Here is a 13,356-nt window from a genome sequence, read left to right on the forward strand (position 1 = left end):
AAGCTAGATTCTCATTTCTATATATTGAATGATAATTTCTTTCTGCATTTATTTGCTAACCTAACTCAACCTCCTTTCTCTAGACACATGTGCACACGGAGTACAGACCCACATAGATAGACAGGCACACACCAGTCTATTCATTGATTCTGTTTTGTTCCATTGGCAAGTTCATCTTTCATCAATAGTACATTGGGTTAGTTATTAAGGGTTTATAATTTTTATAATTTTCTTTAATATTAGGTAAGATAAGTTACTCTGCATTAGTTCTTTCAGTTTTATAGTTCTTAATTTTTTTAAATATATATTATGTAATTAATTTAATTTGTATAAAATATTATTGCAGTTTAATTTGACATTGGATTGATTAATTCAGTGACATTGATATAATGTTAAATGTTAGTATCCAAAGATCATAGTTTACCTCTCCTATTTATCCAGGTCTCTTCATGTCTCCATAGGATTAATTTTTCTAGAGATATCTACAGTTTAATTCCTAAGTACTTGATATATTATTGTAATTAGGGATGGTATTTTATTTCCTATTCTGCTTTCTAATTATTTGCTGATGCACTGAAAGTATTTTTTGTAGCAGGTAGGTAATATTCTAGTTTCTATAGCTTATAGAACACTGAACTTTGAAACTAGGAAGATCTTAGTTTGAATTATGTTTTTATTTATCATTGTGCATGTACATGCATGATATGTTAGGAGATGCACTTGCCCCATTGTGCATGTAGAAGTCAGAGAACAACTTCGTAGAGTTCATTTTCTTCTTCCACCTTTACATATGTTCCAGTATTGAACTAAGGCTGCCCGGGTTGCACAGTAAGCACCTTTATTGGCTGAGAAATCCTTCTGGCCTATTTTGGTTTTGGATACAGAGTTTTACTGTGTAGTCCAGGTTAGCCTTCAACCTGGGTTGAGGCTAATCCCATAACTGGGATTACAATTATGGGCCACCATTCTCAGCCTTTGTCTTGGATAATTCACTTTAGCCTTTCTGAACATTTGTTTTTTTTTTCACTGTAAGTGGGCATAATTATTCTTCTCAGAGCCATTTGAGCATTTAAATGATGCAAACAAGGTCACTCATATAATAGATGCTCAATATAATGTATTGGTTGTCTAACTACCTTGAAAATCATATTGGTGACCTATGAGATTTTTTTCTAAAAAGAATAATATGTACAGATTTAATCTTTCTCATCACTAACATGTTCCTGGACCACAGGTAACATTGTCCCATATAAAAGGCTAGAGCGATAACTCAGCAGTTAAGAGCATTGACTGCTCTTCCGAAGGACCCAGGTTCAATTCCCAAAACCCACATGGCAGCTCACAACTGTCTGTAACTCCATTTCCAGGGGATCCAATACCCTTGCACAGACATACATGAAGGCAAAAACACCAATGCAATACATATAAAATAAAAATAAACTAATCATTAAAAATTGTCCCATATTAACTCTGGAAGTGAACATTTTGTTTCCTTTAGTTACATTTATTTGTTTTATTATGTATGTGTATACACGTATCTGGGGTATTCATCTGCCACAACTCACATGTAGAGTCAGGACAGCTTGTAGAAGTGAGTTCTCTCCTTTCATCTGTGTGTCCTGTGGATGGAACTATGAAGTTTGGTGTCAAATGCCTTTATCCTAGGAGCCAGCCCAGCCCATTTTATCTTTGTTCTAAGGTATAGTAATAGCTTCTTTTCCCATTCATTGGTTGTGTTGTTTATGTGCCCAGGAGCTACAGCGCCTAAAACAAAGACTGTGTTCAGATATTTGAATGAGGCCTATGAACTTGGGAAGAGAACCCTCTGCCTCCTGCTGGACTGTTTATTTTTAAACACATTTCTGAAAATCAGTTAGCTGATTTTCTAGGGCACGGCAGATCACGGAGTACCAAATAGCAAGGAAAAGGTCATTTCTTTTCCAATTAGCTGTGTGGAAATACTCGGATGAAATAAAGCATCTTAAAGTAGAAAGAGTTCATTTTAATTTACAGTTCAAACATGCAGTCCATCCATGGTAGGGAGTTCAAAATCACCAGAGCTTGAAGCAGATAGTCACATTGTACCCATTGTCTAGAAACAGCAACACAAGGCTGATGCTCAGCTAGCTTTCTCCCTTTTTCTCTTATGAATGCCCAGGCTTAGCTTATCTTGTTTCTTGCCAGCTTTTTATAAAAATTGTTTCTATTGAGCTACATACATTCTCAATTGCCTTCCCTTCAACCCTCCCCTATGGTCCCCATGCTCCCAATTTACTCAGGAGATCTTGCTTTTTCTACTTCCCCTGTAGATGAGATTCATGTATGTCTCTCTTAGGGTCCTCATTGTTGTCCAGGTTCTCTGGGATTGTGAGTTGTAAGCTGGTTTTCTTTGCTTAATATATAACAGCCACTTATGAGTGAGTACTTATGATATTTGTCTTTCTGGGTCTGGGTTACCTCACTCAATATGATGTTTTCTAGATTCATCTATTTACCTGCAAATTTCAAGATGTCATTGTCTGCTGTGTAGTACTCCATTGTGTAAATGAACCACATTTTCCTTATCCATTCTACGGTCGAGGGGCATTTAGGTTGTTTTCAGTTTCTGGCTATGACAAACAATGCTTCTATGAACATAGCTGAGCACATGTCCTTGTGGTACAATTGAGTAGCCTTTGGGTATATACCCAAAAGTGGTATTACTGGGTCTTGAGGAAGGTTGTTTCCTAATTTTCTGAGAAATCACCACACTGACATCCAAAGGGGCTGTACCAGCTTGCATTCCCACCAGCAATGCAGGAGTGTTCCCTTTCCCCACAACCTCTCCAGCATAAGTTGTTATCAGTGTTTTTGATCTTGGCCATTCTTATAAATGTAAGATGGAATCTCAGAGTTGTTTTGATTTACATTTATCTGATGGCTAAGGATGATGAGCATCTCCTTAAGTGTCTTTCAGCCATTTTAGATTCCTCTGTTGAGAGTTCTCTGTTTAGGTCTGTACCCCATTTTTTAAATTGGATTATTTGTTCTTTTGATGACTAATTTCTTGAGTTCTTTGTATATTTTGGAGATCAGCCCTCTGTCCGATGTAGGGTTAGTAAAGATATTTTCCCATTCTGTAGGTTGCCTTTTTGTCTCATTTACTGTGTCCTTTGCTTTACAGAAGCTTCTCAGTTTCAGGAGGTCCCATTTATTGTTTCTCTCAGTGTCTGTGCTGCTGTGGTTATATTTAGGAAGTGATCTCCTGTGCCAACGTGTTATTTCCCACTTTCTCTTCTCTGAGGTTCAGTGTAGCTGGCTTTATGTTGAGGTCTTTGATCCATTTGGGCTTTAGTTTTGTGCACAGCAACAGATATGGATCTATTTTCATTCTTCTACATGTTGATATCCAATTATGCCAGCACTATTTGTTGAACATGATTTCTTTTTTCCATTTGATACTTTTTTGCTTCTTTGTCAAAATCAGGTGCATGTAGGTGTGTGGACTGATATCCGGGTCTTCGGTTCGGTTCCATTCATCTTCCTGTCTGTTTTTATACCAATACCAGGCTGTTTTCAGTACTGTAGCTCTGTGGTAGAGTTTGAAGTCAGGGATTGTGATGCCATCAGAAGTTCTTTTATTGTGCAGAATTGTTTTGGCTATCCTGGGTTTCTTGCTTTTCCATATGAAGTTTGTATTGTTCTTTTGAGGTCTGTAAAGAATTTTGTTGGAATTTTGCTGGGCATTGCATTGAATCTGTAGATTGCTTTTGGTAAGATTGCCATTTTTACTATGTTAATTCTGCCTACTCAAGAGCATGGGAAATCTTTCCATTTTCTGGTGTCTTCTTCAATTTCTTTCTTCAAGGATTTAAAGTTCTTGTCATACAAGTCTTCCACTTGTTTGGTTAGAGTTACTCTGAGATATTTTATGCTATTTGTGGCTATTGTGAAGGGTGTTGTTTCTCTGATTTCTTTCCCAGTCCTTTTATCATCTGTATACAGAGGGCTACTGATATTTTTGATTTAATCTTGTATCCTGCTATATTACTGTTTATGAGTTGTAGAAGTTCCTTGGTAGAATTTTTGGGGTCGCTTATGTAAACTATCATATCATTAGCAAATAGTGAGAGTTTGACTTCTTTTCTGATTTGTATTCCCTTGATCTCCTTTTGTTGTCTTATTGCTCTAGCTAGGACCTCAAGAACTATATTGAATAGATATGGAGAGAGTGGACAACCTTGTCTTTTTCCTGCTTTCAGGGGAATCACTGGGAGTTTCTCTCCATTTCATTTGATGTTGACTGTTGGCTTGCTGTATATTGCCTTAATTATGTTTAAGTATGTTCCTTGTATCCCTGCTGTCTCTAAGACCTTTGTCATGAAGGGATGTTATATTTTGTTGAAGGCTTTTTCGGCGTCTAATGAGATGATCATGTCATTTTTTTTTCAATTTGTTTATATCGTGAATTATATTGACAGATTTTTGTATGTTGAAGCATTCTTGCATCTCTGGGATGAAGCCAACTTGGTTATGATGGATGATTTCTCTGATGTGTTCTTGGATGTCGTTTGCTAGTATATTACTGAGTAGTTTTGCATGAATGTTCATGAGTGAGATTGGTCTGTAATTCTTTCTTAGTAATGTCTTTGTATGGTTTGGGCATCAGGGTAATTGTAGTCTTGTAAGAAGAGTTTGGCAATGTTCCTTCTATTTCTATTGTGGGGAACAATTTGAGAAGTATTGGTATGAATTTGGTATTAGTTCTTCTTTAAAAATCTTGTAGAATTCTGCACTGAAACCACCTGGATTTGGACCTGCCCCCACCCCCCTTTTTTTGGTTGGGAGACTTTTGATGACTGTTTCTATTTCTTTAGCAGTTATTGGTCTATTTAATTTGCTTATCTTGTCTTGATTTAATTTTGGTAAGTGATATTTATCCAGAAAATTGTTCATTTCCTTGAAGTTTTCCAATTTTGTGAAGTACAGGTTTTGGAATTATGACCTGATGATTCCCTAGATTTCCTCCCTGTCTGTTGTTATATCCCCCTTTTCATTTCTGATTTTGTTAATTTGGATAGTCTCTTGCTTCCCTTTGGTTAATTTGGATAAAGGTTTGTCTATTATGTTGATTTTTCTCGAAGAACTTTTTGTCTCATTGTAGCTTTCTCCTTTTTATACAGTACAGGACCCAGCTCAGGGAATAGTGCCGCCCATAGTGGGTAGTTCTTCCTACCTCTATTTACCTAATTAAGATAATCTTTCCATCTTGATTCTAGATCTCATCAAGTTGACAATTGAGATTAATTATCGCAGTAAACAAGTCAGATAGTCTTGCAGATAACCCTAGTAATAACAATGACAAATGATACCATACTGTCGCAAACTCAATGGGAAAACTAGAAAGACTGCATTCCTTAAAAGCTCAAATTAAAAGACAGTATCTGAAAGCCAAATTGCCTTGTATTAATCAGTACCCCAAAGTTTATTATATCCTCAAGAACAGATAGTATTCTGTTTTCTACCATGTGCCTTTATTGCGGATGATGTTTCTAATCCTTATAATCGTTCCAAATAGCAGGTCTGACATATATTGACTCATAAATGAGGAAACCAGCTGAGACAGCAGCAACTAACAGTAATGATATAGCAAGACACAATATTTAGAGGGTTTAAAGCCCCATTTTTCTGACTAGCAATTCCTGATTCTTTAAGAGGATAAAAGAGTTCAGTGCAGTTTTGGACTAGTGAGATGGCTCATAAAAGTCCATGTGATCAAGCCTTATGAGTGGATCTTGTTCCCTGGAACCTACATGGTAGGAGGTAAGGAGGTGAGAATTAACTCCTGCAAGTTGTTCTCTGCCCACACACATATGCACATGCAGGTACACACACATACACATACACACACAATTAAAACAATAAGGAATATTCTTAGAACAATTAATATAGAACCTGACTGAAATTTTTGAAAAATTAACTTTAAATGAAGATTAAGCTTAAATGTGATATACCAATATGAAGTAAACTCTGTCTGAACATTGAACTATAGCCTCCTTGAATACCAGGAATCTGTACTTCTTCATTACTTCATATAATTATAATTGAAAGATACCTCCCATGGAAATATAGTAATACTGAAAAATTGTGACTGAAATATATGTTCATAAAGTTCTTCGTAGTGCTAGAAGAAGAATCTCTTAGGAAAGCCTGTTTTAGAAAAGGTATACTTTTGTATATGTAATAGTCATCACTGAGAAGGGATACTGAAAACCTGTCAGAGTTTTGAGGTAGAATCTAGCCTTGTTGAATATGGAGAGGCATGCATTAATACCATATCCTTTCTAGCAGAAGTTTATCCAAATCTAAACCATTGCCCAAAGTTCACATGATGGTGCACAACCATCTGTAACTCCAGTTCCAGGGGATCCAAAGCCCTCTTCTGACCTCTACAGGGAGTAAACATGTATGTGGTACACAGACATACATGCAAAACATGCATACACATAAGTAAATAGGAAAGTTTTCAACTTACCTAGTGAAAACTAGAAAACAAAACATCACTAAATATTTCTTCTGTATGTCCTAATGACATACCACAAATAGAAAAAAAAACATTTATTTCATGAAATCTGCAGGGCCAGCAAGATGGCTCAGCAGCTAAAGGCATCTGCCAGCAAACTTGATACCTCTGTTTAAACTGAAGACTCACATGGTGGAAAGAAAGAACTGACACCCACAAGCTGACTCCCTCTGACTTCCACACACGCACCACACACACATGTGCATACACACATACTACAAGTTCAGAACATTTTTTAAATATTTAAATATTTATTTATTTATTTATTATGTATACAATATTCTGTCTGTGTGCGTGTCTGCAGGCCAGAAGAGGGCACCAAACCTCATTACAGATAGGTGTGAGCCACCATGTGGTTGCTGGGAATTGAACTCATGACCTTTGGAAGAGCAGGCAATGCTCTTAACCACTGAGCCATCTCTCCAGCCCAGTTCAGAACATTTTTAAAAATTTGTAAAAATATATTCTACTAAAAGAAGATTTTAGTGGCTGGCGTAGGGGCATCTTCTTCTAGAGAAGCCTTATGGAAACAAAGGATTAGTTGCATTTTACTTGATCGGAAAAGTGATTAACACCGTAGGCAGCCCCAGAAGCCATTTCTTCCCATAGTCACGCTGTGATAATACTTGGGGATAACTAGACATGTGTTCTTGAGGTGAGCAGCTTCTGCCAGGAAGGATAGAAGAAGGACAATAGAAGAAGCCAAGCAAACTCTTACAGACATGAGGCATATTGTGAAAGCTTCGGCCTGTGACTTCACTGATGTGTTCAGATGACTAACTAGCTGACATCAACGACCTTGGTCCTACGGGTGAGATCTACAAACAGTACTCTAGAAAGGGTATTCCTGCTACTGCTGCCTTTCAGGTTGTGGCTTTGCCCAATGGAAGTTGTGTTAATTGAAGCATAAAGCAGTACAAGAAACTCTCTTAAAACAGTGGGACTTTAATTGGGCCCAGTGTTGCTTACTGTTTAAACTAGCATTTTCATTATGTTCTTAAAACATGTTAATTTTAAAGTTGATGCTGGTGAGTGTCAGTTCAACTGAAATATGTAAAGTTATTATTGAAATGCTATATAACAGGAATAGTTGAGCATGAAATAGAGACAATGAGTCTAGTTACTGATATACTATAAATTACATTTATATACATTTATCTTGCTAGATGTGGGAGAAGAGACTATTACATAGTTAATCAAATATGTAAAAACAGAGGGAAATAATGTGCAGGGAAGTTGAGTTACTGTTTTGTGATACAATGAAGAGTTCAGTTACTCCACTTAAATACTATTAACTTAGTAATATGAAATAATTAGTTGTAAAGTTAAGTGATTCTTGTTTTCCTTGAAGAAATTAAAATATGTAAATCTGCATACTAGTGAAGGTGAAGGAATTAGTACTGAATTCTACATAGATGATAGCTTTTCTAACGGAAGTAGACAGGTAGCTTCAACAAGAAAGAAAGTCGAAATCTGCTCAAGGCATCAATAGTCTGTAGATCACTCCCTTACCCTCACCTCTATTAAAGCGGGTCTATTTCAAGCAGGAATAGCCGAGAAGACAGGGATCCCTTCTCCCAGCTCCTATTCTTGGGCTGTTATTTTACCCTGGAAAGGGAAGGCTGCCATTTGTCATCAATCCCATCCCTGTATCCAGGTAAGTGTGCCCAAGAGGATTATTGACCTCAACCCCACTCATAACAGGGCGGAATCTCTAATCAGGTGCTTCTCAACCTTCCCAGTGCCACAACCCTTGAATACAGTTCCTCATGATGTGGTGGTTTCCGGCCATAAAACTAGTTTCATTGCTACTTCATAACTGTGATCTTGCCACTGTTATGAATTGTAATATAAATATGTGATTTGCACGATATCTGATATGCAACCCCTGTGAAGGGTTTGAGACCCACAGGTTGAGAACCTCTGCTCGAATCCAAGAGACGCCAATTGATGATAAATGAGGTTCTAATTGTCTCCTAGTAGCACATATGTTGGAAGGAGTCTTCACAGTGGGAGGGGTAAGCTGCCAACACCGCTGTAGCCTTATCTTCGGTGCCACCTGTAGAGCAGAAGCAGTACATATCATATTGGGAAAGCATCCCTAGTTCTAGGGAAAAACCGTTAGGAGAGCTTTGCTGGAGATAGGGCAAGCCCTAATGGGGGTGTGCTGGCTAGTTTTATGTCACCTTGCCTCAAGCTAGAGTTATCTGAAAGGAGGGAACTTCAACTGAGAACAGTGCTGTTGAAATACGGAGCGGCGGGCTGTGTCCCGCCACCCGGCTAGCTTTACCCGAAATAATTACACGGAAACTGTATTCTTTTAAACACTGCCTGACCCATTAGTTTCAGTTTCTTATTGGCTAGCTTTTACATATTAATCTAACCCATTTCTATTAATCTGTGTAGCCCACGAGCTGGCTTACCAGGAATGATCTTAACCTGCGTCTGTCTGGAGTGGGAGAATCATGGCGACTCCCTGACTCAGCTTCTTTCTCCCAGCATTCCGTTCTGTTTACTCCGCCTACCTAAGGGCTGGCCTATCAAATGGGTCTAGGCAGTTTCTTTATTAATAAGAAATCACTCCCACATCATTTCCCCTTTTTCTGTTTAAACAAAAAAGAAAGGCTTTAACTTTAACATAGTAAAATTACATATAGCAAAACAGTTATCAAGCAAGAATTACAGTTACAATATTTATATCTATTTTATCTTTTATCATAACTAAGGAAAACAATAACTATCTATTCATTCTTCAACTCCATCAAAGACTCCAGAAGGATATAATACTACCTAAGTAAACAAGAAATAAGAAAACTCTAGAAATGACAGAGACATCTTGCTGCCTGGACAGTCACCCAAAGTTCTTTTGTATGGTTGGGGCATCCATCTTCAGCCTTTAGGCCCATAGTATCCAGCAGACATTTCCATGAAGCAGGAAATTTCAAAGACAGTTTAGTCACTATCTTCTGTGTCCTGCAGAATGTCTCGCAGACTCTTTCATGAGTCATGAACCCCAAAAGACCATCTCACCTTTAGGCAAGTTTAGCAGTCCTCTCTCTGTGGGTTCTCTGTGTCCATTTTATGCAACAGTCCAGGCAAGAGCAGTTTCTTGCCCAAATGGCTATCCAACTCCATAAGGATCCTCTTTGATGCCCATCTTCCTCTCGAAGTAGATTGTTGCTGCCAGGAGCAGATATGTCTGATTGTCATGAAAAGTCCTAAGTTATTAAAATATTTTAAATGCCATATTCTGTAGCCTTTGAGAGATATGAAGAATGCCTATCTGAAATATATCTCTATATATCTAGAAAATCTAAGTAACATGACTACAAACTTGACTATTATGATTATCCATCAACAACCTATATTTCCTAATTATACATTACATTTTAAAAATGAACTACACAATCACACCTTATTCAAGATCAAAAATACATATACATATAACAAAATTGACCTTAACACCCATACCAATGCAAATTATTCATACCTATATCATATCCCCCTTTAAATGTAAAAGAACATTTATAAACAATATTTTGGGAACATGGGCGCAGTTTTTTCTCTCCAAACTGCTTCCTGCTGAATGGGGGCGTCGTTAATTAGGTCTTTTATGGTATAACCTGTGTGCCAGGTTTATCTCAGTTGCCAGTTGAGTGAAGTAATTTTTTGAGGGTGTTCACAGGAACTTTTCGGGAGGTCGTGGTCTATCATACCATATTGGGATAGATGTAATCCACAGGGTCTGGTCCTCTGTGAAAACAAAAGAAGACCCTTTCCAAAGCATCATATCCTTAGACCCAAATTCTGAAGTCATACCCTCATGATATCCGTTTTGGTTCCACTTGGCAGCCCATAGAATGAAATGTCTCTCTGTACTTAGCTCCTTCACAGTCAAAAATTTTAAAGAAAGCACAATGTACATAATCCAGACTCTCTGTGAATTTTCCATTTTTACGTGGCTTATTTTTTTTATTTTTTTTAATCTCTTAACTATCTGTACTCTGTCATTTTAAAGACTTTACCTTTTTTTTTTAAAAAAAACCATTAACTTTATTTTTATATTCTTTTTATTCTCTCTCTCAAGTCTATGTGCATTCATCCAACAGTGTGGTCTTTTATGTCTGAATCTGTTTTATTGTGAATCTATAACATTTTTTTACTATCCAGGAACATTTATTAAAATGTTAAGCAGTTCTTAAAAACTTAAGTTGTGCCATGTACAGGTAATACGGTAATAAGGTACAGCCTGTTTCCTGCCCAGTCTAAACCTTAACTGAGCTGTTTTTATGGTAATTACGGTAGTTCCTGCCTGAGACCAGCACAGTTCATCATGGCGGAGCCGAGCAGCTCCTGCCTCAGAGCCATTTGGTGCCCCTGAGCCACACACAGTTCCAGGCACACAGCAGTCCACATTGCCATCAAGCAAGCCGTAGAGCTTTACTCCAAATGCTCCATTGAAAAGCTCTGTCTCCCACAGGAGCCAGACAGAGATCGCAATGGCGGCACAGCCCAGAAAGCCGGCATTTTAAAACAGCCAGTTTTTTCCTGCTGCTGAGTCAGGACAATTTCTTTGCGGCACGCAACCCACAAACAGCAAAAAGCTGTCTTAAATTCTCTTTCTCTCCTTTTTAAGCCCTCTCAGGTTTTACGTGGAGTTCATTAGCATGTTGGGCGCCACTCTGTTGAAATACGGAGCGGCGGGCTGTGTCCCGCCACCCGGCTAGCTTTACCCGAAATAATTACACGGAAACTGTATTCTTTTAAACACTGCCTGACCCATTAGTTTCAGTTTCTTATTGGCTAGCTTTTACATATTAATCTAACCCATTTCTATTAATCTGTGTAGCCCACGAGCTGGCTTACCAGGAATGATCTTAACCTGCGTCTGTCTGGAGTGGGAGAATCATGGCGACTCCCTGACTCAGCTTCTTTCTCCCAGCATTCCGTTCTGTTTACTCCGCCTACCTAAGGGCTGGCCTATCAAATGGGTCTAGGCAGTTTCTTTATTAATAAGAAATCACTCCCACATCACAGTGCCTCCATAGATCCAGCTGTAAGGCATTTTCTTAATTAATGATGGATGGGGGAAGGGTCCAGCCTATTATGGGCGGTACCGTCCTTGGGCTGCCTGTCCTGGGTGCTTTAAGAGAGCAGGCTGAGCAAACCACAATGAGCAATTCCATAAGCTGCACTCCTCCGTGGCCTGTACATCAGCTCCTTCTTCCAGGATCCTGCCCTGTTGGAGTTCTTTTTTTTTTTTTGGTTTTTCGAGACAGGGTTTCTCTGTGGTTGTGGAGCCTGTCCTGGAACTAGCTCTTGTAGACCAGGCCCTGCTAGAGTTCTTATGCTACACCCATGTGGCACACACTCACACAGATAGACACACACGTAAACAAAAGTAAAATTTAAAGCAGGCAGTGGTGGCTCACGCCTTTGATCCCAGCACTCAGGAGGCAGAGGCAGGCAGATTTCTGTGAGTTCGAGGCCAGCCTGGTCTTCAAGAGCTAGTTCCAGGACAGAGCCCATAGCTACAGAGAAACCCTGTCTCGAAAAACCAAAAAAAAAAAAATTGAAACTCAGCACATTGCTAGTCCTGGCTGTGTGGGCAGCTAAGGAAGGAGAGCAACCTGAACTTGGTAGGTAACTGCCATCCACCCATCCATCCATCAGAAGCCGTGGAGCAAGGGTAGAATTCAACACTAATGCAGTTACCTGATATGTGTAAGGTCCTGAATCTCCCTAGAACTGTAAAGCCAAAGTCAGAAAGCTTGGGCAGCTGAGGATTGGGAACCTGAAATGACCCTATCCTAGAGCAGTACTGACGAATATCTTGCATACCATCATAGAATCTTCATCTGGTGATGGATGGAGATAGAGACAGGGACCCACACAGGAGCGCTGGACTGAGCTCCCAAGGTCCCAGGGAGGAGCAGAAGGAGGGAGAACATGAGCAAAGAATTCGGGACCACAGGGCGTGCATCCACCCACTGAGACAGTGGAGCTGATCTACAGGGAGCTCACCAAGGCCAGCTGGACTGTGACCGAAAAGGCATGGGATAGGGCCGGACTCTCTGAACATGGCGAACACTGAGGGCTGATGAGACACCAAGGACAATGGCAGGGGGTTTTGATCCTACTTAATGTGCTGGCTTTGTGGGAGCCTAGCCAGTTTGGATGTTCACCTTCCTGGATATGGACGGAGCGGGGAGGACCTGGGACTTAACACAGGGCGGGGAACCCGGACTGCTCTGTGGACTGGAGAGGGAGGGGGAGAGGAGTGGGGGGAGGGGGAGAAGGGTGGGAGGAGGGGGAGAAAGGTGGGAGGAGGGGGAGAGGGGTGGGAGGAGGGGAAGGGAGGTGGGAGGCTGGGAGGAGGTGGAGACTTGTTTTTTGTTTATGTTTTTTTTTCTTCTTTTCGCAATTAAAAAAAATAAGAAAGAAGGAAACGGGAAGTCTGTATTAGCTATAAATGAAATAAGGATACAAAAAGAATAACGTTAAATGTTACACAATTCGGTTTGGGTATTTTAGTAGGATATATTAATTTACATAAGGGGTCTCATTGTTATTTTCATGCATACTGTATTTTGGTCATATTCCCAATACTCTCTCTTGTGATCCCCCTGCCCTGACTAAAAACACAAAAAATAAAAAATAACTGTTGATCAAGAAACAAAAAGGAAAGTATCAAATAACTAAAATTAAGAATGATAAAGTATGGGAATAATAGCCAACAAATTAAGTGAGAAATAAAATTGACAAATAATTTAATCCAAGAAGAAATGTAAATT

The 13,356-nt window shown here is 39.1% G+C and overlaps 1 protein-coding gene across 1 annotated transcript in view; it reads left to right on the forward strand.

Annotated features, from left to right (window-relative positions):
- LOC121443063 (constitutive coactivator of PPAR-gamma-like protein 2) overlaps positions 1-13,356 on the forward strand; it is a 138,028-nt gene that overhangs the window by 95,872 nt on the left and 28,800 nt on the right. The gene's annotated exons all lie outside the window — the stretch shown is intronic.

Source organism: Microtus oregoni, unplaced genomic scaffold, assembly GCF_018167655.1.
Source record: "Microtus oregoni isolate MIOR12 unplaced genomic scaffold, Mior012 000099F_ref0000060, whole genome shotgun sequence".
NCBI lineage: Eukaryota > Metazoa > Chordata > Mammalia > Rodentia > Cricetidae > Microtus > Microtus oregoni.